The sequence below is a fragment of the Schistocerca piceifrons genome, chromosome 6, assembly GCF_021461385.2.
Source record: "Schistocerca piceifrons isolate TAMUIC-IGC-003096 chromosome 6, iqSchPice1.1, whole genome shotgun sequence".
NCBI classification, from domain to species: Eukaryota; Metazoa; Arthropoda; class Insecta; order Orthoptera; family Acrididae; genus Schistocerca; species Schistocerca piceifrons.
Genome location: NC_060143.1, coordinates 279350248 through 279376063, shown reverse-complemented (window position 1 = coordinate 279376063; position 25816 = coordinate 279350248). Strand labels below are relative to the sequence as shown.

At 44.8% G+C, this 25816-nt stretch overlaps 1 protein-coding gene across 15 annotated transcripts in view; it reads left to right on the top strand.

The window, feature by feature from the left end:
• Positions 1 to 25816, top strand: part of LOC124802672 (CUGBP Elav-like family member 2) — an 858657-nt gene that overhangs the window by 571753 nt on the left and 261088 nt on the right. The gene's annotated exons all lie outside the window — the stretch shown is intronic.

Here is a 25816-nt window from a genome sequence, read left to right as displayed (position 1 = left end):
TTTTCTTTTAGGGAAGTGAGAAGTCTAGTAGCAACCCTTACCACCAAAGCAACCGATAAATATAGTATTGTATTCTGAGGAGACAAATGTCGTGGGATACCCCCTGATTCTGTGTCGTATCTCCACTGCCTTGCGTAGTTAAAGGACGTTCGCAGAAAGAGTACGCCGTGTTGCCTCTGTAGGAGTCTTCGTCGCGAACAGCTGTGGCCCGATGGCAGGGCTCATTGACCATCCGTAAAAATTCCATCTTTACTTGGGAACATGAAGCCCAAGAATGGCTGCAAACGGTCTAAACGTAGTCAAATATAATCATTTCCAGTCAATGATCGGTACAGTTGGACCAGAGGACATCGATTCCATGTAAACACAGCCCACACAATTAGGCAGACACCAGCATGTCGCACAATGCCTCGTTGGCAACCAGGGTCTATGGCTTCGTGCGTTCTGTGCAACACTCGGACTCTGCCATCAGCTCTTACCAACTGAGATCGGGACTCCCATGACCAGAGCATGGTTTTCCAGTCATCTAAGGTCGATTCGATATGGTGACGAACCCAAGTGAGGAGCTGCAGGAGATATCGTCGTCTCCCGTCCTCTGCTGTTGCACATTAACGTCAAATTTCGCCACACTGTCCTAACGGATAAGTTCGTCGTACGACCCACGTTGATTTCTACGGTAATTCACGCAGTGTTACTTGTCTGTTGGCACTGACAACTACGCAAACGCCGCTGCTCTCGGTCGTTGCCGTGGTTGGGGGTAATGCCTGAAATTTGAAGTTATCGGCACTATCTTCACACTGTGGATCTCGGAATACTGAATTCCCTAACGATTTCCGAAATGGAATGGCCTATGCGTCCAGCTGCAACTAGCATTCCGCGTTCGAAGTATGTCAGTTCCCGTCGTGCAGTCATCATCAGGTCGGAAACCTGTCGACGTGGATCAGTTGAGTACAAACGACAGTCCGCCAATGCACTGCACCTTCATCATACATTGTGTGCGCGATATTACCGTCATATGTATAACTGCATATCGCGCTATCCCATGACTTTTGTCACATCAATGTATTATGAACCATACGCTCTGGAGTGTGTAGTCGATCATCGTCGCTGCATAGGCAAAGAGTTGTTGACTACATCAGCGCTGAGGCACACACGGCTGCAATTACAGCGAAAAGCTTTTAAAAGTGGCCCAGCTCGCTCCTACTACGCTTGATACGACCTTGCTTCGGACGTCTTCTGCAACCATGTGCTCTGCCCTTCAAGGAAAGATATGCAGCTGTCATAAGTTGAGACTCTGTGAGGAAAACTCTTGTTCACTGGAAGGAAATCAGACATTAGAACCGCACAGAACGTAAACTAGTTCACGCTGATTATCACAGCTTTCGTCCCACAAGAGTTGTACATTTACATACAGGAAGAGAATTATTGAACTATATGAAATAAAATCGTCTGAACGGTTTGCGTTAGGATGTTAAACTGCACGGTTGGCCTCGGGGCATGATGGGAGTTAGTATGGCTTGGTTTAGCGACGAAGCCCACTTTCATTTGGATGGGTCCGTCAGTAACAAAAACTGGTGCATTTGAGGGACTGAGAATCGGCATTTCGCGATCGAGAAGTCTCTTCACGCTCAACAGGTGATTCTGTGGTGTACAGTGTCCAGTGACGGAATAATCGGTGCGATATTTCTTGAAGGTACGGTGAGTGCCGATCGGTACGTGAAGGTTTTCGAAGATGATTTCATCCCAGTTACCCAAAGGGACCCTGATTTAGACACGATGTGGTTCGTGCAAGACGGAGCTCGACCAAATCGAAGCAGTAGTGTTTGATGTCCTGGACGAGCACTTTGGGGACCGCATTCTAGCTTTGGGGTACCCAAAGGCCACTGGCATGCGCCTCGACTGGCTGCCGTATTGTCAGGATCTGAACACATGCGACTCCTTTTTGTGAGGCTGTATTACAGTAAAAACCATTGCTGAGCTGAGAGCGGCCATTCAGAAGGTCGTCCAAAAACATCGATGTTTCGACACTTCAGCGGGTCATGCAGAATTTCGCTATTCGTCTGCGCCACATCATCGCAAATGATGGCAGGCATATCGAACATGTCATAACGTAAATCAGAATATCTGTAGTCACGTTTACATGTTGAATGAAGTTTGTGCACGCCGTAGTTTGTAACTAATCTACATCTCTTTCATATAGTTCATTAATTGTCACCCTGTATATGCTTCACAAGTCACTTACAGTGAGTGGCGGAGGGCACTTCGCACCAATATTAGTACCGCGGTGACACGTGTGAGGAACCGAAAATCGATACAGCTGCAATGTATCGAGTCTTACCCTCTCCTATCTCTGGAGGTGACAAGTGGCTGTCCCGTCAGGTAGGAAGTGAGGCGAATGTTTGGCGCCTGCAGGAAAGGCGCCTTGGCATTTAGTCTGCGAGATCGGCTCACGGAGTTAAGTAGTAAGAGTAGGGGCGCGCTCCCGTTGGCACGAGTAACCCCGCCAAGTACTTGTTTTACGATCGGTACTGTAAAACGCGGAACGGCAAATTTTTCTTTACGGCGACCCAACGGAATAAAAGAGGAGTGTTGTGCTTCAACTATTCGTGGTTTCTCGGCAGTCGTTAAAAGATGTAATAACATAGGTCGTGTTTCGTGTGTAATTCGCTACACGCCAAAAATATACAAAGTATCGTCCATCCGCAGTGATGGGATGTAAGGCAAGAAATACTCTAAGGTATCAGATGCCGAGCTTATGAAATGCCGGGTGATCAAAAAGTCAGTATAAATTTGAAAACTTAATAAACCACGGAATAATGTAGATAGAGAGGTAAAAACTGACACACATGCTTGGAATGACATGGGGTTTTATTAGAACAAAAAAAACAACAAAGTTCACAAAATGTCCGACAGATGGCGCTGGACAGCAAAACGTCAGTGACTGCGCTTGACAGTCGTTTATAAAAGGAGCTGTAATGAGAGAGAGTCAGATGCGCCAGCAATCGCAGTATGTTGACTTTACCTGAAAAGGCGCTTTTAGTGAAGCTGCATTATCGGAGGCGTGAAAGATCTCTTGCGCGTGTCGTTTGGTGATGATCGTGTGCTCAGCCACCACTCTCGTCATGCTTGGCCTCCCAGGTCCGTGCGATTATTGGCTTTGGGGTTACCTCAAGTCGCAAGTGTATCGTGATCGACCGACATCTCTAGGGATGCTGAAAGACAACATCCGACGCCGATGCCTCAACATAACTGCGGACATGCTTTACAGTGCTGTTCACAACATTATTCCTCGACTACTGCTGTTGTTGAGAAATGGTGGTGGACGTATTGAGCATTTGCTGTAAAGAACATCATCTTTGGTTTGTCTTACTTTGTTATACTAATCATTGGTATTCTGATCAGATGAAGCGCGATCTGTCGGACATTTTTTGAACTTTTGTATGTTTTCGGTTGTAATAAAACCCCATGTCATTCCAATCATGTGTGTCAATTTGTTCCTCTCTATCTACATTATTCCGTGATTTATTCAGTTTTCAAATTTATACTGACTTTTTGATCACCCGGTATTTTCATAGGGAACGAACTGAACTAGTGCGGACACTCGGCACTTCGTGACCACCGTCGGAGTTAACTTCAGTTCTTATTTCTGTTGTTGACTTTTACTGGCATACTTCAGTTTAAATAACGGAGTCTCCCTGGAGCAAGTAGCCAACAAATTTCTCCCCTGTTTATGTTTTTCATTTTTTGTGTTCGCAAAACTGTGTACTGCTCGCTGAACTGCAGAGAGAGAGATGGGTCGGTTTGCAGTTTTCAAAACAGCTATCCCGCGAGAGAACCCGCATTAAATAAGAGGCGCGATCATTAAAATAGTGTGTGGACTGCAGCGGTCGTGTCACAACAAGCTTGCACGTTATATCTCGCGACTCGAGACGCGCGCTACACAGGAGACAGACGAAGGAAGTGTAGGAGGCGGACACACACACACACACACACACACACACACACACACACACACACGGGGAGAGGGAGAGAGGGAGGCTGCAAGACGTCGGTGTGTTGGCAGCAGGCACTGGCGTGAGCTCTGTTATCTGAGGCACGGCAGAACGGCAACTGCGGGGCTGTGCTGCGCGAATGACTGACGGCTACCGAAATAGACGGCTCGGCGCGCGCGTCTAACCGCGGGCCCAAGCTCGCACCATTAGCCCGGCAATCCGGGCACGTACCACCACTGTTCTGGCGTTGTCGGTTCCTTTCACAGACATTCCAACTCTCCTGATTTAAGCAGGAGACTCCCGATTTTTCCTTCTTCCGCCCGATCTCCCGACCGTGAAGACCGATTTTCAGAGCAGTTTCAATACTTTCCTTACTATTTTAAAATCCTGCCCCTTCGATATATTGGTGGATGACAAGGTATGGCTGCTACTTGTCTATGTTAACTTGGTAGATTCGTGCGGTGGCTGACGGGAGCGGAAGTAGGCGTAGCTCGCGCTTCGTATCTACAAGGAAGTAAGGAACTTACCGTTGGCAGCGTTCGGAGGCAAATGAATATCTTTCAGCCAGTGCCAATTTCCTCCACATCTGTTAGCACCAGCGCAGTCGCAAAGTTATTGTAGACAAGGAGTAGTCGATAGTCGTTCCAAGCGAAATGATTAGCGTTGTTCTTTCTACAGGGAAGTGTTGCCAAGTTGGGGGGATTTCCTCCTAAATTTAGGGGGAATTAAGCTGCCTGGGGGATGTTATTCAATCTGTATACTGAGCAAACAATAAAGGAAACAAAAGAAAAGTTCGGAGTAGGTATTAAAATCCATGGAGAAGAAATAAAAACTTTGAGGTTCGCCGATGACATTGCAATTCTGACAGAGACGGCAAAGGACTTGGAAGAGCAATTGACCGGAATGGACAGTGTCTTGAAAGGAGGGTATAAGATGAACATCAACAAAAGCAAAACGAGGATAATGGAATGTAGTCGAATTAAGTCGGGTGATGCTGAGGGAATTAGATTAGGAAATGAGACTCTTACAGTAGTAAAGGAGTTTTGCTATTTTGGGAGCAAAATAACTGATTATGGTCGAAGTAGAGAGGATATAAAATGTAGACTGGCAATGGGAAGGCAAGCTTTTCTGAAGAAGAGAAATTTGTTAACATCGAGTATAGATTTAAATGTCAGGAAGTCGTTCCTGAAAGTATTTGTATGGAGTGTAGCCATGTATGGAAGTGAAACATTGACAATAAATAGTTTGGACAAAAAGAGAATAAAGCTTTCGAAATGTGGTGCTACAGAAGAATGCTGAAGATTAGATGGGTAGATCACATAACTAACGGGGAGATATTGAATAGAATTGGGGAGAAGAGGAGTTTGTGGCACAACTTGACAAGAAGAAGGGACCGGTTCGTAGGACATGTTCTGAGGCATCAAGGGATCACAAATTTAGCATTGGAGGGCAGCGTGATGGGTAAAAATCGTAGAGGGAGACCAAGAGACGAATACACTAAACAGATTCAGAAGGATGTAGGTTGCAGTAGGTACTGGGAGATGAAGGAGCTTGCACAGGATAGAGTAGCATGGAGAGCTGCATCAAACCAGTATCAGGACTGAAGACCTCAACAACAACGGGGGAAATTAGAGGGATAAATGTTTCAGGGATGAAAAATATTTAGGATTACTACCCTCCCCGCCCCTCCACTCGACAATTTCATTGTTGACTCCCTTTTACCTCCCCTCCCCCCCACCGCTCGCTTACCCGAGAGTGTGACAAATTATTTAGGGGAATTTGAAGTGCAATATAGGGGGAAACGGTGCACCAGGGTTGGCATCATTGCTACATGACCATTGTCTACAACGTAGGACCATTGTGTTCTCGGATCTGCGGTGTGATTCGTGTACTCTGTAGTAGTTGTTGGCTGCGTATCATGGAGGTGTGCAGGATGGTGAAGAAATACGATGCAGTGTTCAGAAACATATATAAGGAAGAGTTTCCATGTTTAAGTGAATCGAGGAAGGGACAAACTTAACGCATTTTGTACTGTATGTAGATGTGACTTTTCAGTGGCTCATGGCGGGAAATGCGGCATTCTTAAACATGTGAAAACTAAAAACACAAGGAGTGTGTCCATTGTGTACAACGGAACCAGAAACTTAACTTCTCGTGTAAACCCCAAAATGTAGATTTTGTGACGAAGGCCGAGGCTTTAGTTACCTCATTTATTGTGGAGCATAACTTCACTATAGACTGTGCCGACCACGCTGGGCCCATGCTTCGCAAAATGTTTCCAGATTCTGAAATTCCGAAACAATATGGGTGTGCCAGGTACATGTACTGAATTATTGCAACTTTGTCAGGGATGTGTTGTAATTCACAGTAGTACAGCGCTAAAATTCTCCTGATTTTTCACTTTTGAAAGTTGGCATGTCTGAAGTTTTATAAATACCCAATCGTGCCAGTCACTGCTTAATTTCTAGTTTGTTTTGACAATACGAAGCCTTTCGAGAAGGTGCAGGGTGACAATTATTGAACTATGTGAACAAAACACGTAAATTAGTTACGAACTGTGGTGTGCACACGCTTCACTGAATATGTAGACGTCACTGCCACTACAAATATTCGGATTTAGGTTATGACATGTTCGATATGCCTTCCATCATTGGCGATGATGTGGCGCAGACGAGTAGCGAAATTCTGCATGACCCGCTGAAGTGCCGGAACATCAGTGCTCTCTATGACCTTCTGAATCAGCTTAGAAGTGGTTTTGGTGTTACTGCTGTACACCTTGTCTTCAATACAGTCACACAAAAAGGAGTCGCATCTGTTCAGATGCGGAGAATATGGCGGCCTATCGAGGTCTATGCCAGTGGTCTCTGGGTACCCCACAGCCAGAATGCGGTCCCCAAATCTCTCCTCCAGTTCATCTAACCCTGTCCTGCTTTGACGTGGTCTTGTTCCGTCTTGCATGGACCACATCTGGTCGAAATCAGGGTCACTCTGAATAATGGGGATGAAACCATCTTCCAAAACTTTCATGTGCCGTTCTGTAGTCACCGAGCCATCAAGGAATATCGCACAGATTATTCCGTGACGACATTGCACTCGACAAAGTCACCTGTTGAGGGTGAAGACGCTTCTCGATCGCGAAACGCGGATTCGCAGTACCCCCAAATTGGCAGTTTTGCTTACTGACGACCCCATCCAAATGAAAGTGGGCTTCGTCTCTAAACCAAGCCAACAAGCGCAAACTAATTGTCGTCATGACCCGCCGCCAACCGTCCAGTTCGAAGGTCCTAACGCAAACCGCTCAGAAATTATGACGATTTTATTTCATATGGGTCAATAACTGTCTCCCTGTACATTCTTTTTCAACTGCTTACTCTTATACAGGGTGAGCACAAAGTCTTTCCACGTTCCCAATAATTTGTTTGCAAGGAACTATGCTAGCAGTAGCCATGCGGTTTCCTGCAAATACTAACTTAACTCATGTACTTCCTTTATGCATTTACTTCCTCAACATGTGCTTAGGTCGCTGCACGTGAAACGTCTAGGCAGTACTCACTTTATCTGCACCCATGTCTCTGCTAGCATTTCTTGAGTCACCGCCTCAATAGCACCTCGTATTCGTGGCGTTTGCACGTAAGGAACTGGAGAAGTGAACTATTCACCCTTGGTGTAACACCACCAAAAAAAAACTGTCAAGAGCGTTACGTCTGGTGAACGCAGTAGCCATTACCGTCTCTGCCGATCCATCTGTCCAGAAAGGTTTCATCCAAGAACTGGCGAACAAATAACCGCCAGTGAGGCGGTGCTCCATCGTGGTGAAACATTACTCGTGCTGTGAGGGAGCGAGGGAGAGAGATCAGTCAGTCGCTGTCAGAACACACATTAAAGTACACCCATAAAAACTTCGTGAGTTAAGCAACCATTTGCAACAAACCGCATAGCTGCGTCTACCATCGTTACTTGGAAGCAGATTTCTGTCATCAGGGAAAGACTTTAGCTCACTTCGTAACTTATATTACGACGCCGTTGTGTGTGTGTGTGTGTGTGTGTGTGTGTGTGTGTGTGTGTGTGTGTGTGTGTGTGTGTGTGTTTTGGTGAACAGAGTTCTGCCTCCACATGTAGATGGACGACAGAGCGATGTGGGATAGCGGTAGGACACGACAGTTTTCCTTCTCCCTTCCCCTCCGTCCCCCTCGCATCATTAATCCGAGCTTCCTCACCGTCGCTAATGGCCTCTACGTCAACATGACGTCAAAGCCAAATCTCCCCTTTTTTTTCTCACTACGTCTACATACACTCGGTGCAATCCACTGTGCAATGTGAGATACGGGAAGTTTATTAACTGATTTTGAGTGCAATTACATTTGCGTATTCAGCGAGGGAGAAATGTCTATACGCGAAATGTGTGATTCTGGTAGCAGAATTGTCGCACAGTCCTAAAAGAATGCTGGTTCTGTAAATTTACCGAGTGGGGGTATCGTGAGCTCATCTCCGCATTTCTTCCAAACATTCCTATTGTAAATTTCCTTAACATTTCTATTACAGTTCCGCTTGCAGACTAAATCCAAGTCTCGGGTAGTACCGCGCCTCCCTGAAAAGACATCCAAAGCCTGGGAATATAATCAAAAATCGGTTGCACTAGAGCCTTCTTTTTGATTTCTTTTACCGATAACTTGCACTTTCCCAGAATTGCTTTGAAAATTTTATCGTTCCATTCACCTCCGCCACCACTGATTCTGCGAGTTTGTGCCGTTCCATATCGCTTCTTAGTATTAGACCTAATCCTTAGGCCATTTTACGAGATGTTCTCCGCTAATCTTGTAATCAGATGTTCTGGTTGTTTCTCATTGATATAGCCATTACCTTACGTTTGATGAGAGATGTCACTCATTCCACCAAGAGCAAATCTAGTGCAAACCACTCTTCAGTTCCTTATGACTACGCTGGCGGGAGTGGCCGAGCGGTTCTAGGCACTACAGTCTGGAACCGCGCTGCTGCTACGGTCGCAGGTTCGAATCGTGCCTCGGGCATCGTTCTGTGTGATGTCCTTAGGTTAGTTAGGTTTAAGTAGTTCTAAGTTCTAGGGGACTGATGACCTCAGGAGTTAAGTCCCATAGTGCTCGGAGCCATTTTCTGCTTTTTTTCTGAAACATTTTCAAAATTAAGCGTAAAGAAGACGAGTGGTTACATCTCGCAAAAGAAAATATTGACTTGAACCGCTGATTCATCTAAAGTTGAGGATGCAAGTTCTCAAAACACGAGAGAGAAAGTGGAAAGCGAATGAGACAAATAAATGTTTTGTGTTTCATATCATAAACAGTGGCAGTTTCCTGATCGCCGTCCAGTGTGGACTGGCTAGTTATCCTTCAGTCGCATACACGAGAGCAGCAGTCTGCTTAGTGACGACCGACGCGCAGCGTCCGGCGCACACACAGGAGGAACGCAGAACTGGTCCGGCAGTCGGGACTACGGCGCCTGATTCGAGATTCCTCCCGCCCGCGAACCGCGCGTTCGCTCCACCTCTCTATGAGCTCTATTTACTCAGCTCCGGCTAACAGCCCGGCGCATGACTAATGTATTAGCGCAGGCACGCGTCCAATTAGCGGCGGCTTTGACGGCACGCCGAAGCCCGCGCCTCTCAATCTCTCCTGGCGGCGGCGCTACCCGCCGTTGTTAAGTGAGACGCGGTATTCCGTGACGCCGCGCCGCGCCGCGCCGGCAGCTGACATTTACGGTATCGGCGCTGGGCTGGCGGTCTCTTCCCACTGTTTGTCTAGGCAGTGCCGCCGCTATCTCAGCGGTTCGTTTGGGACTCGCGCGCTGCCTCCGTTCCAGCCTTCTTCGCAGTTTCCCACTCCACTACGCGATCGGCATTGTTACTTCAGTTTTGGCAGTGTTAGTGGCAGTTGACGGGATGTCCTTCGTGACGGCAGCGCCCCCCCCCCCCCCTCCCCCCTACTCATGGGGAACGGAATTCGTGTAGCCAATTGTGTCTGCGTCTAGTGGAGATCTCATGTTAAAGTGCGGTAACGTTTTTAAGTGTTCGCGTAAACTCTTGAGGCGAAAAGTGGGTACCAGCCCGTCATTTACCTAGTTGGATGAGAAAAACCGCCTAAAAACCCGTCCAAGTTCGCCGCCTCACCGTCCCTCGCCGTTAATCCGCTGGATTCGTGATTTCTCACCAGAAAGGTCAGTTCGTTTAATTCGCAGAAAATGATAGAGTAACACGGAAGTGACATTATAATTTGTTTCTGTTGTGTTCATAGTTCCGCGTAGTCAGCGCGTACACAACTTTCCCGCTAGAGCGCGCCCCGCTAAGCACAACAGCGCAGGCTCAGCGCTAGTCCGTCTCCGCACTACGAGATGGCGCTGTCTTAAAGACGGACCAAATTCTGCTTCCGCCGATCCGCGTATTAATATGTAACGCAGCCAATGAGATAGCTGCTAACGTAGAACCTTTCCTCCTCGCGGATCACACTCGCACAGTAATACCTGAACGCTCGAGGTATTATAACGAGTGTACAGACCTCCGATTGGTCAGTCTGTACCAATCTGTGCCAGTATGTAGTCAAGTTTCAGTCTGCGCCTAATAAGATCATCATATTCCTGTACATAGCCATGAAGAGAAATGTATAGACACTTTGTCAAGTATCAGAGATATGTGAGAATAAGATTAACGTACCAATACCCAAAGGAACTTCAGATTGTCTATTATAAATAGCATCCAGAACCAAGTTAAGTTATTTTTATGCTTGTTATTATTTTAATAAATGTGTGTGAAAATTAATCAAGTTCTGTTTAAAGTTGGTCACCGTCAATCTGCTACTCTAAGCGTGCAAGTGGTATTTCTATCGTCTGACCTAACGGCAGAAGATAAACACGCCACGATAAGACCACGAGACATATTGCTGACACTCGCCTACTTCGTTAGAGCGACAAGTCAAATAATCTGATGGTGTGTGTACCGAAGGTCTTACAGTACGCACACCACAGTTTCTATATGAAATTCAGCCCAACTTTCCCTCCCACTTTATAAAATCTACGTATTACCAAAAGCTATGTATTCGCAAACTTGTCCAGCTGAACACTCGTACGCCTTTGACTAACCAGAACCTAGAATGAGATTTTCACTCTGCTGCGGAGTGTGCGCTGATATGAACTGTGTGCCGGACCGAGACTCGAACTCGGGAACTTTGCCTTTAGCGGGAAGTGCTCGCAGGAGAGCTTCTGTAAAGTTTTGAACGTAGGAGACGAGGTACTGGCAGAAGTAAAGCTGTGAGGACGCGGCGTGAGTCGTGCTTGGGTAGCTCAGTTGGTAGAGCACTTTCCCGCTAAAGGCAAAGGTCCCGAGTTCGAGTCTCGGTTCGGCACACAGTTTTAATCTGCCAGGAAGTTTCATAAACAGAACCTACTTTGAACTGAACTTAACCGATCTGAATGCATATTGTCTTTGTATTGAATGCTTAACGGAAGTAAAACAATTATCTGGCGGTAATCATAATTTCCATTTGCCTTGCGGTTTGACAGCATTGTTGGAGATTTCTCGAAAGTACAACAGCAGACAGCAAGTAGGCACAGGCTAAGCTAGGTTTCTGTTTCTAAATACGTATTCAAACTGTTGCATGCGGTAACGCAAAATGATAAACATTGGAGTAGGGAGAGTAACTATTCCTATGAAATGAAATGATGTTCCAATACAACGATTTTAGAATGAAGTATTTATTCAAAAAGTCAGAGAGAGAACTTCGCGTGAACTTCACACATAAGATTGGTCTGAACAATACTGCGCTTAACGAAGTGGACGATGATTAAAAAAGGGTACAAAGTTAAAAGAGAACTCCTATAAAAATCAAATAGATTAATCAATTATTGTGTTAATCCACGACTCAGGGAACTGGGGGTGGTATCTCTCTCTCAGCTCTGAGCGAGTTAACTAGCTGACAATAATCATTTCGACAAATTAGGTGCGCAGCGCTGCAGTCTTACCTCAAACTATTTCTCTTCAAAAACAATCACATTATTCAATTTTTATATTCATTTCACCTTTGTCCACATGACATTCGTCCTTGAAATTCTTTCTTCGTCTGACAGAGACAATCATAAGTCCACACAGCATTACTTAATATGTCCATCACCTACGGTACTTCAACTAAGAATGTATCAGACTGTGCAGAGCCAAAGACTGTGCCGCGACAAGACCAAAGATTGTTTAAGTGTAACGTAACTTGCTCTGTGTCTGACGTGCACATCGATGACGTACAAAAACTAAAATGACAGGACCACCTTTCAACATATGGCGTTCCTCAAGCAGGTGTTACAGACCATCTGTTGTTCCTACGTGATGACTGGGTATTGTGTTATGTCCTTAGGTTAGTTAGGTTTAAGTAGTTCTAAGTTCTAGGGGACTGATGACCTCAGATGTTAAGTCCCATAGTGCTCAGAGCCATTTGAACCATTTCCTAAGCTACATAAATGACGGGAGACAATCTAAGGAGCGCTCGTAGATTATTTGCAGATAATCCTGTGATTTATCGTCTAGTAAAGTCGTAAGATGATCAAAACGAATTGCAAAATTATTTAAACAAGTCATCTGTACGGTGCGAAAAGTAGCAATTGAACGTAAAGAAAAGTGTGATCATCGATACGAGAGTACTAACAGGAACCCGTTAAATTTCTGTTCCACCATACATCGCACAAATATAAAGCTGCCAATTCAACCAAATACCAACGGATTACAGATAAGGTTACGGGTAACGCGAACCGAAGACTGCGATTTATTAGCAGAACATGTAGAAGACTTAACAAATCTACTAAAGAGACTGCCTAGATGGAGCTTGTCTGACCTCTGCTAGAGTATTGCTGTGTGGTATGGAATCCACAACAAACAGGTTTGACGGAGGACATCGGAAAAGTTCAAAGAAGGGTAACCCCTTTTTGTATTATCGCGAAATAGGAATGTGTGTCACGGATTTGACAAAAACAAAGGAGCTTTTCGTTGTGACGAGATCTCTTTACGAAATTTCAATCTGCGACTTACTCCTCCGAACTAAGAAAAGCTATGTTGATGCTCACCTACATAGGGAGAAACGATAATCGCAATAAAGTAAGAGAAATCAGAGGTCCTACGCAGAGATTGTAGTGTACGTTTTTCACGTGCGCTGTTCGACAGTGGAACGGTAGAGTAGTCTAAAGTGGTTAGATGAAGTCACTGCCATGCAGTTAAGTGTGAATTGCACAGTAGCCCATGTAGACTTAACAACAGATTCAGTCTCGGGCTGCCTCGTCTCCCCATGTGCCGGTAGCGGCGCTTCGGAGCGCCCGGCTGTTAGCGTTGCTTTTCCGATTCGTTCCAGCGAATCCAGTTTCGTTGTCGATTTGTTGTGACTCCAGAGTTGCACATTCCGTTCGTTTATTTCCGTGGCGTACTGCATAGCAATTTACGTAATACAATTTATACTGCACGTAAGATATGAAGAATAATCCAAAGTTAGGAAAGTCTAAAAAGAACTAATATTCTGCAGTATCCGGCGATCAGGAACCTAGCTACGCTATAGCTCAGTGTCTGTAGTGGACCGTCTCTAATGACCTCGTTGTCGACGGGACGTTAAACACTAATCTCCTCCTCCTCCTCTGTAGTGGTAATGCTTCTAAATTTGTCGAAATTAGAGTGAGCTCCTACCGTGAGGCATTACTGTGTCGGACGTGGTAGCCGCACAAGCTGTATAAGGGACAGTGAACTGAACACGAGACGGAAGGAAAATCATTTCAGTGAACTATTGACTATTTCGAAAATAATCGCCATAACTTTTAAGGAGAGTAGCACGTCAAACGGGCCGACTTGGAGCAGGAGAGGCACCACAGGACATTTTAATTTTCACTGTCTATACTTTTACAAATAATTTCGTAAAACTTTGTTAGCATGACGAGGAAGGATTCAGGAGTCACACTCATAGCAGTGGAAGGTAAAAATTTTTTTACGTGTGAAATTTCATCGTTTTTTCACTTTCTGGCTGCATTTGTTGCTATAGGTACACTTTTCTTCATAAGTAAGAGAGATTCTTGGACGAATTTTGCACAGCATACAAACCATACTTACAGGTTTATTAAAACTCTAGAATTTAATTTATGAAGAAATGATTGAGCTGTTACATTTTATACTTCATGTTTAGAAGAAAGTCAAATTTTATGGTTAATCTCAATCTTTACCATAGTTTTTAATAGATTTGGAAAATCCTAGAGTTTTATATATCTGTAATTACGGTATGTACTTACTAAGTCTCTCTCTCTCTTACTTACGAAGAAAAGTGTACCAATAGCAAGAAATGTAGCCAATAGTAAGTGAAAAAACGATGAAATTTAACATGTAAAAAAAATATTTTGCTATTTTTCTGAACTTCCTCTGCTATGAGTGTGAATTCTGAATCCTTCCTGGTCATGCTCACTAAGTTTCATGAATTCATTTGTAAAAGTATAGACAGCGGAAATTAAAATGTCCCGTGGCGCCTCTCCTGCTCAAAGTCGGCCCGTTTGACGTCCTACACCCCCCCCCTCAATACATAATCCGAAAGGTCCTACGGATGGCCAGGTGAACGTGCCCTCTGTATCGTCACGTTACCTCCACCTTTCGGCTGGATGACGGCGTTTCGGGGCACGACCACCGCCTTGGCGAAACAGAGAACGTGATTCATCCGACTAGGCGAAATGTTTCTACTGATAATGGTCCAATCTTGATGATCCCGCGCCCACCACGACACTGACGATGTCGCTGTGTCAGCACAGGAACGTGTAATGGCCGTCTGCTGCGTAGCCCCATGTTCAACAACGTGCGGTGAACGGAGCGCTCTGAGACACTTGTTCCTTCGTCGACACTGCAGCCCGCCGTCAGATGTGCCACAGATCGCCGCCAGCCCTGCTTCATAGATCGGGCAACCCTTCGACGTCCACGTTGTGTGTTAAGTCATGTTACCTGCTGGTGGACCCACTGTCTTTTAAGCACTCTCCACAAAAGGCCACGAGAGTAGCAGGCGAAAAGCCGACCAGCGTCACCAGGCCATAACAATTTGCCCTTTGTAAAATCGACTTAGTGGATTCCTGGATTTTCGACTTTCATCGTCACTAGAATGATTCCCTATTCGTGTCTGATCCCTTTATACAGACTGAACCCATGATGATTGTACAAACTTTCAGGGATGATAGAGAGTACATAAATTTAAACTAAGGGGTCTAGGTCTCGAAACGACCTAGTTGAAAGGTATTAACGAAACTCTACTCTCGTTTTGCCTTAACCTCGCGCGGCGCTCGAACTAAGGGCCCCAACAGGTCATAACTGTCTGGTCATAATGTGGATACTCTCAGATAATTTCCCTTGTTGGCGGACTAGTAACGGCGCATGTAACTTGATGCCCGAGAGACAGAAAATCCCAATTCTACAGTACAGTAGTAATGAATCCCACTTAAATTTCAAAAACTACCGCAGACACTCAAAATGGCGTTCCCCCAGCGTTGATGCATACAAGGCATCGTCGCACAAAGATCTGTCGTACCTGTTCTAATGTCCCCTGTTTCGTTCGAACAGTGTCCAGGCAGCGAGAACTTACCAGGAGATCCTCTTCAGTCTCGACAGGTGTCCCGTACACAAGACTGTTCACATCGCCACGCAAGAAGAAATAAATTGGGGTGAGGTCAGGTTAACGTGCTGGCCACGAAACACGACTACCTCTGCCTATACACTTCCAGGGAATGTCTGATCCAGGTATTCACGATCACTCAGTCCAAAGTGAGGTGAGGCTCCATCTTGTTGAGGAATAATAAATGAGATATGTTCGAGGAACCTAGGTCGTAGGTACCTTACAAACACTATACGCCGGTGCGTTTGAGAGTGGAAGAAGAAGAAGGGGACCAAGTACGTAATCACTGACTGTGGCTGCCTGCCGACAAGTTGACTAAAATCTGTGTTGATGGCTCTTCACAACTGTAGCGTGGGGATTATTATCGACCGAAACACGATTATTGTAACTAATTAGCATTCCGGTGAAATGGTGTCAGAGATACCACAACGATTTTCGCTCGTAACTTTCGACTCAGTCGTTTCCAGACCAGGGTCGTTTGCCTGAAACTGATACATTTGCCCTGCTCCGTCATCCCTGAAAGGTTACAACATAATTACTAAATCACTCTATATGCTTTCCTTACCGCGTCTCGTCCCTGCAAGCCTAGAAGACGCCTCGCGATGAGGAGTGTCCATACTGTTTCGGCTTTTCAGTGTACGAGGGCTATCCACAAAGTACATTACGTTTTGGAATTAAAAATAAAGTATTGGAAATTTTTTTATTATATACAGATAAAAGCCACACCTAAATACTACTTTTCTACATAGTTGCCATTTAAATTAAGGCACTTATCGTAGCGATGGACGAGCTTGGAAATTCCTTCGTCGTAAAATTCGGCCGCCTGCGCCTTCAACCACGTGGTTACCTCTTCTTGAAGCCGTGCGTCGTCATCAAAACGCTGCATAACCAACTACTTCTTCATCGCTGGGAATAAGTGGAAGTCGCTCAGTGCCAGGTCGGGACTGTACGGCGGATGAGGAAACAACTCCCACTTAAAAGATTCGAGAACCTCACGAGTGGCATTTGCCGTGTGGGCCCGGGCGTTATCGTGAATCAGCAAGATCTTTGAGCCCAACTTTCCCCTGCGCTTGTTTTGTATTGCTCTTCTGAGATTGTGCAGAGTTTGGTAATACCTTTGAGAGTTTATTGTAGTGCCTCTTTCCAGGAAATCCACAAAAATCACACCTTTTCTGCCCGAAAAGACAGTCGCCACCACCTTCCTTGCCGACATTGTCTGCATGCATTTCTTGGGTTTTTGGGGGGAATTTGTGTGCCCCCACTGCATTGACTGCAGTTTTGTCTCGCAGTTCACATGCTTAACCCATGTTTCGTCACCAGTAACGATGCGATCGAGTAATGAGTCCCCATCTTTCTTGTAAGCGTCCAAAAACGTTAACGCTGCAGCCATTCGCTGATTTTTGTGAATCTCTGTCAAGATTTTTGGTATCCATCTTGCACAAAACTTGTGGTAACCAAGCTTTTCGGTAGTGATTTCTTGCAACAAACTTCGTGAAATTTGTGGAAAACTCGTAGAGAATTCCGTTACTGTGAAATTACGGTTTTCACGGACCGCGGCATCGACTTTTTCGACAAGTTCGGCAGTCACTATGCTGGGTCTTCCACTTCGCTCTTCGTCGTGAGCGTTAGTTCGGCCATTTTTAAATTTTATGACCCATTGACGCACTCCACCTTCAGCGATTATGTTGTCCCCATACACTTCACAAAGCTGCCGATAGATTTTTATTGGTGTACAGTTTTTTGCAGTCAGAAACCTTATTACAGCACGCACTTCACACTTCGCGGCATTTTCAATTAACGCTGACATTTCAAACTGTCACAGTAACTCAACGGAGTACAGCACGAACCTCTCACTAGCGATGCAGGATGCCGACTGAGCGGCGGAATCCCATGACACCAAGATGGCCGCGCTAGCCCCGCCCTAACGGACACAAACAAAAACGTAATGTACTTTGTGGATAGCCGTCGTATATATTAACGCCTTGCCTTCGTGTCACGTAGCGTGTTCATGACGAGAAGGCAGTTACCAAGGCCCCCACAGCCGGGCGCGCCTCGGCCGCCACTCCGGACTCCCCGTAAACGCTACCCGGCACGGCGCGTCACGTCGTGTCCCTCAGCAGGAGCGGAGACGCGTCGGGTCGCTGCTGACCCAGTTGCCCCGTATTTTAATTTCTAATGCAGCGACGCGCACAACAACGGCTCCTCGGCCGGTCTCTTCTGCTAGCCTTGACGGACCCGGAAGTTCGGGTCGCTCGAAGGAGGAGGAGAAACGTCCACCCACCACGCATTCCACTCCTCTGGTAGACACGACGACGTCCAGATGAAACACGGTTTCCTGTAGTAGCGACGAGTGGCAAAAATACAATTCTCAGTCCAAACCGGTGACGGAATTTGACATTCTGCTATTGATCATGCTTTTTAAAATTTGAGAGCGGGGGTCTTTGCACTTCTCTGCCAGACAAGCTTCGTTCTCCAGATCTGCTTCGACTAGCCGAGCAGGAAGATAAAATACGCTGCTGTTCATTAAAATTGCAGTATCAGGAAAGATAGCTTTTGACAAAATTTTACTTGTGCGTATATAGCACTTTCTTTCACTAACTTCCCTCACATCTTTTTTTTACAGTCGTATTGACCAACTAGGATCACGTTAACAACTTCAGTTCCTCTTCTTCCTTTGTTGTTGTTTCCTATTTTTCCAGTATTCCCTCATTTTCTCCCCATGAAGTCTCTTCTTTTCTTCTATCCATGTTGTTCCCGATTTTTTATTTCTTCTGCTCTGAAAGCCTTCCAAATATAGTATTTTGTTTTTAAAACGGGCTCTTTCTGCTATTACTGATTCTTTGATGTTGTTTCTTTCAAGATCTTTCTGTAATCCATGCCATTGTCGATTTCTTCTGTTTTGTTAGTCTATTTCCATCCATTCGGTATAGATGTCCAAAAAAGGTTAATCTTCGTTTGGCCATTACTTCAGATATTTTCTCTATATTTTTGTAGATCTCCTCATTACTTCTTATTTTCCAACCATCTGCAGTTTTCATTGCACCCATTATTTTTCTAATAATCCTTCTTTCCAGTACCTCCAGTTTGTCCACCTTATTGCTCATCGTTAGGCATTCAGATCCATATAAACATTCTGGTCGTACCACTGTGGTGTAGTGTTTTAGTTTCGTTTTTCTAGATATACACTTATTGTAAATATTTTTGGTCAAACCATATGCTCTTTCCATTTTGTTAATTCTTATATCTATTGCAGATTTTTCCAGTCCATTCTGTTGTATAGTTTCTCCAAGATATTTAAATTTATTTACTCGCTCTATTTTACATATTTGTGTTTCTATGTATTTTGGTGCATTTTTTATATTTGTCATGAATTCTGTTTTTTTTTCAGCTGAAATTTTGAGACCAGTTCTGTTTGCTAATTTTTCCAGAATGTTTGAGTAACTGATTCTGTCAGGTTTTCTGAAAGTATTGCGAAATCATCCGCAAAAGCCAAGAAGTTTACCTTAATTCCATTTCTTTTTCTTCGCAGAGTTATTGGTTCAATTTTGTGATTTTTTTTTTTTTAGCTCCGAATTCCAGATCCTTAAAATTTTTTCTAGAACACAGTTAAACTGTGAAACTTTATTATTTGTTCATTATTATTTACATTTTCAATCTTTGTATTTTATTTTATAACCTGTTTTTCTATCAACAAAGAAATAAAAAGAAATTCTGATAGTTACAGCAGTAATTGTATTCGTACAGTTGTATTAGTAATAATACTGCCCACAAACTGTTGTACATGTAGTGGGCTAATTGTAGTAAATGAATGAATAAGTACAGCATGATGAGGTGTCACGGAGGAGGCTCTCTGACATACAAACCGACCCGACCCACATATAAATTATTTCTCAGCACTGGCATCATTTAATTACTCTCAGGGCTTCGCTTTTGTAACTCTTACTTACGTTCATAAGATCAAATTTCTGGCTGACGTCATTAACTCAACATGAACGCTTTGGAACGGAGGACTGATGACCTCGGTGTTTAGTCACTTAAAAAGACGCCTCAGCCAACCGGCGGTCCACATATTTATAGGTGCTTTCAGGTTACACAGAGCTGCCATTTCTGGCAGCAACAGCGGCTGTAACTCGTATCGCCATTGAATTCAACTGAGATTGGATTACAGGCACGGGTAGGTCATTTCATGCTGCTTCGCCTCTTTATCATCAGTCGTAATGGCTGGCAAGTGATACCGTCTCAGTCAGTCGCCAGTCCATGAGCAGAAGTTCCCAGCAGTGAGAGATCTTGAGAACGTGCTGGTCAGGGCAACAGTTGAACAACAGTTGCGTCAAAATAGCTCAAGGCAACACGGACAAGGCACCTTGCACCTCGCCGGCAGGTGTGGCCGAGCGGTTCTAGGCGCTTCAGTCTGGAACCGCACGACCGCTATGGTCGCGGGTTCGAATCCTGCCTCGGGCATGGATGTGTGTGATGTCCTTAGGTTAGTTAGCTTTAAGTAGTTCTAAGCTCTAGGGGACTGATGACCTCAGATGTCAAGTCCCATAGCGCTCAGAACCATTTGAACCATTTTGTGTGTGTGTGTGTGTGTGTGTGTGTGTGTGTGTGTGTGTGTGTGTGTGTGTGTGTGTGTTTGGAGGGGGAGTGGTTAGGGTACACAAAAAGGCTAGTTTATCTGACTACGCAAGGGGCCTTTGCCCATTTTTCTTACTTGAAACGGAAACGGCCAACATCGCAGAGGATGGTCGTACTGTGGTTCTTCCTCAAAACCGTCGAACGAGCAACAAAACCATATATCGAAGTAAGAGACCCCAGCGTACAGCAGCACATGAAATCGCTAGACAGAGGGAAGACAACTGGACCTGACGTGATACCAGAAAGACTCAACAGATTATGTGAAATAACTTGCTCCGTCGAACAGACGTCGAAAACTATTGGGCTGTACCACTGATATCGGTTTTCGTCTGTGTGCTGTGTGTGGCTGGTGTGCCAATAACCTACTCCTTGTAAGACGTCGCTAAAAGAGTGCGTTGGTGCTTTATACGTAGAGTTTTGCCCCGAATCCTGATTTGGATATATTCTGGTTTGCGAAACATAAGGAAAAAGTAATCTTTGCATTATGTATCACTGCCATGGAACATGGGTCAAAGAAACGTGGACCATTCACAGAAAAAAACTGCCAAGTACAGAAGGTAACTGGAATACGCTATGACATGAACAGAAATGACCCTCTTATTCAAAGACAATAATTACCCTTAAGTCAACGTGATTAATGATGGACTCCTGGTGATTGAATAATGCGGGAGACGGTTTCTGATAGGGCGTGCAATCAACATGGACGGCGACGCATGCTCTGCAACGTTCTGCCATGCTGGCCACAATGTCGGCTACACCGCCCCCCCCCCCCCCCACACACACACCAAGCTGTAAAAGGTACCTGCAAGCTTTTAAGCAAACAAAAAACACAGTGACCGTTGACCTGACCATTGTACTGAGAAACCCATGCATCTAACAAAGCACTGCTGGACTTGACAGATACTAGCAATGATCTGACTAAAATGCGACCAAGGGTTGTTCTAAGATGCTGGTGCTACTGATAATGCTCACCGTAAGTTATCAGCATGAGACGTGCAGCATGTTGCCATTCTATCGCGACTACCCCTCTGATGTATACAGCGAGGGTCGTGCTTCTGCCGGTACGAACTTCGAACCTCCCCCGCCCCCTTCGCCCCAACGGCTGCTCACAGCGATATGTTCCGGTCCAAAGCCTTCATGAAACTCTCAGATCGGCGCTCACCCCATCCTCGAGCGAACTCAATGCCCTTGCTGAACCGTACAACGTGCTCTTTTCTTCCCACCAAATAAGACATGACGGCCAATCACTGAATAACAACACTGAGCCCACTAGTGGCATGATTGCTTCTTCCACAAAAATCCCATCAAGGAAAACTCGTTGCGTTAAAATTCCCAATGACTTCTCTATTCAAACTCCTTTCCAAAATACCTCTCTACATGTTCCTGGCGTCACAAGTATTTTAAGAATCGCGCATTTTCGCATTCAGCAGCTAGCCGGACATCAGAGGTCCTCAGAAAGTAAAAAACGCTGGGATCGAGGTTAGGCTCTTACTCTGCAGAATGCCGTGTTTCTTTAGGAAACTGCTAGATTGTTGTCTGCTGAAGTCAGAGGCAGAGCGCCAGCCATTTCCTCCCCTCGGCACTGTTCAGCCACAAGGCTGGAGACGAGTCGTAAACCAACGTGATCACTGGTCTCCTAGGGTTCCGCTGGTGATACAACTTCCGTGGACAACACGTTATATTACCAGCCCTGTGCAAATGCCAGAGTCCCTGCTGGCTGCTCGGGCCCAGTTTTTCATTACGTCGGACACTGCTTCGCCTGTAGCACAGCCAGTGTGCGCCCTGTTCGCAATATTCCCGAGCACATTCCGAAAGCAAAGAAAAAAAAGCCTGCACCGTGTTAAATGTAGTTAACGCTATGACTCCTTAGTTAGACGCCAGTATGTACGATTACTGGAGTCCAGTTGGCTTTTATAAGCCATTATTGAAATACTTCATCAGTTCACAGTCCTCGTAGTTGCCCATAATTCTCATACTAAACGAAAAGGGACACGCCAAATGACATGCCGCTTCTCATTACAGCTGCAGTCAGTCAACATATGTCTGGGCAAACTGAGCAGGGATTTACTCGTGAAGTTATTTTTTTATAAAAACAAACACCAGCAGTAGTGTTGCTGCTCTTCGTGAGTATCGACACATTGAATGAACACGGAGAGGTCCTCTTCGCTTCTCGATGGAAGAACGTGATTCGGAATTTCGAATGAACCGGCGGTTTGGGAACTGCTCAAAAATGTTCAGATGTGTGTGAATTCCTATGGGACCAAACTGTTGAGGTCATCGGTCCGTAGACTTACACACTACTTACACCAACTTACGGTAAGTACAACATACACAACCATGCCCGAGATAGGACTCGAACCTCCTTCGAGAGGGGAGAACGGGTCCTGGGAGAGGCCAACAATCATTTGCGCCACAAATCGTAGAATAACTGGCCTGGCTCTGAATACTGGATGCAAGGTGCGATCTTCTAACAGTGCAAGAGCTTTGTCAAGACAGCTCAAGTATCCGTTGTCTGTTCGAAAAGTGCTGCAACAAGTGTGAAATGGTGTCTCGAGCGCAGTTCCTGGCTGTTGTCGTCACACTGAGCAGCGTTTGGAACGTAAACTTGGTAGGAGATTAACAAGTGTGACCCCTCTCACGTGGAAATTAAAATGTGTTTCTTTCAGTACTTCATTCGTTATTTAACAACAGCTATGTACTTACAGATGTTTCCGCAAAGTTTGTATTCCTACGATCACTCGGTTTTCCCGAAAATTTAATTATAACTACTATCGCGTATATTGCATCGATTGGTTTCTTGCATTGGAAGGGTAACAAAGCTGCATCAATGTTAGTTACAATCCGTCTTGATTGCGGTATCCGATCAGACTATTTTTGCAAAGCTGCAACAACCTGCACAGAGTTCGTGGACGTGTACGACAACAGTGCACCATCGCACGACGCAGTTCAGAAGAGAAGTTGGCCGTGGTGAACGAAGACCGGCGGCGTATCGCAATGGAGTCGACAGTGGAAAAAGTGAATATCTCGGTGTTTGTCGTCTCTGCATAGCAGACTGCTCCCCGCCATTCTCTCAGGCCGTCGTGATGGAGTTTTTAATGCTCTGATGATCGTACCGAGATCAAAACTGAACACCTGATTAATAAATTTTAAATTTTAATAACTTATATGATATTATTTAAGAACATTTGTTCTAATTTCTGATCGCGGTTTCCCAGGGACAGTTTTACAAAAGATGCTTCATAGAAATTGCTTTATTAATCATTTCGCAATGGTAAACAAACAGACAATTTTGTTTGCGTGACCATCATCTGCAGCAAGCACAGATATATTTGTTTTCTAAATAAAAATCGCTTTTTCATTATGCAATGTATTTTATTTCTCCCAGACACTTTCGCCTTCCGCTTAAAGGCATCTTCAGTGGGATCTAGAATGATAGTTTCCTTTTTATATTAATATTTGTAGATAATGAAACGGTTCACATCTCGTTTTTCACGTGAACTGTTTTATAATCTGTATGTATCGCATACCAAAACGAAGCTGTTTCATTCTACATCCCACTGAAGACGCCTTAAAGGCGAAACGCGTGTGGGAGAAATAAAATGCATTGCAGAAAGAAAAGGCGGTTTTTATTTACAAAACAAATAAATGAACTGATTGACAGCACATCGCAACAGTGACTATATAATAGCCGCTGTAGATCCTACATTACCGTTATTATAATTAGAGACTGGTCAGGCACAAACTATTGTTAGCCAGAAATCTTCAAATTTCTCCCAGTTCAGAAGTAATGAGAACAGCAATCAAGTGATAAACAGTAGACCAAAGTATAGAACACACATTTTACTTTGGTTTGTTGGAAATAAGTGTGCAGGGTGTGGGTGAAGAGAGTGTCGCTAGGGAGAGGGATGGTGCAGAAAAGAATGCTTTGTAACAAGCGCCTGCCGTCAATGTGGGTGGATACCGTTCTTTTCTGTGACGGAGTTACAGGTGGCACTCCATGTACACTGAGAATTGCTTCATTATTCTGTAAAGAAAGATTTTTAGAAACGGGCAGTACCAATTGTCTGACTCGCTAGTTTGTGGTTTAATAAAACACCAGCAGGAGCTTGATGTCATTTATCATTCGACATTAAAAAAAAAGTGTTCTAAGGAAGTTCATTATAAATTTTAGTTAGGCGATGACGTTGACTATGGTTTTTTTTGTGGGGGGGGGGGGGGTGACAATACTATCTAACACCTGATCACAGTCAGGGGTAATTATCTCAGTAAGGTAGCGAATTATTGTTGAAATTACATCAGACATACTGCTCCAGTCACTCGTAAACATTGAGAAATACAAGATCCTTCCTAGGTCAGTTACGCCAACTGGAACATGTTAACGATGTGACACGAAAGATGACTATGTGAAATAGGTGCTATTAATACTACATAAGACAGAAGGAAGTATTAGTACACAGAATACCATGCCACAAGGCAAACAATCCCAGCTGAGATTTTTTTACACGGAGGTGTTTCATACGCCGCGAGCACAGAATATAGGAACACCTTCCGTCCTTCAACGGACATTACACACTTCATCCTAACCAAAGAAGTCACCAAATTAATAAAATAAGTTTGTAAAATAAGTGACAAAACAACATCAGAACACCTGCGGGAAAGGGATCCGTCTTACACCAGCCCTCAAGGTAAGAAAGAAAATGAAGACTGATATTTTTCACTGTGTTCGCCAGTGGAATAGTTCAGCAGTACATTCTTCACTAGCTTATTTAGTGGAAAATTTGTACACACTGTGATAGAACCAATAAGCGATGTTTTTCGTCCTAAAGTTCATCATCCTACTGACCACACGCATTTCTGAAAAATATTCGACAAAGTTTCTCAGTAGGATATTTTTCGTCTTTCATCTACTTGTTTCCCCTTGTCTTCACTTTGCTTGTATTTTCGTACTGTTTGTAGTTATAAATTATACCGCGCTTGTTCATTTATTTATTTGGTGGCATCGTTCAGCGCTCATGTGCCTTGTGTGTGTGTGTGTGTGTGTGTGTGTGTGTGAGAGAGTGAGAGTGAGAGAGAGAGAGAGAGAGAGAGAGAGAGAGTGTGTGTGAGTGAGAGAGAGAGTGTGAGAGAGAGAGAGTGTGAGAGAGAGAGAGTGTGAGAGAGAGTGAGTGTGAGAGAGAGTGAGTGTGAGAGAGAGTGAGTGTGAGAGAGAGTGAGTGTGAGAGAGAGAGAGTGAGAGAGTGAGAGAGTGTGCGCGCGCACCCTCTCTGATACTGATCTCCATTACTTTGCTGATACATTCAAATGGTAGTCTACCGCATTTAATGAAAGCTGCCAGCAACGCCGCCTCGGCGGTCCCATTTGAAATTCCAATAAATTTTTCATCGACTTGGCTTCCGTCACTGTGCAGTACTTCGCGCTCGTGTTTCCTCCGAATCGTCACACAGCGGTGGAGTTGCGTGCTGACGCATCACGGATATTCCGGGAGACGCTCACTGCGAGATACGTCGAAGAATACGAATCGCCTCGCGTCGTAACAGCGCTGGATTTTGACCGCCAACTTCCTGC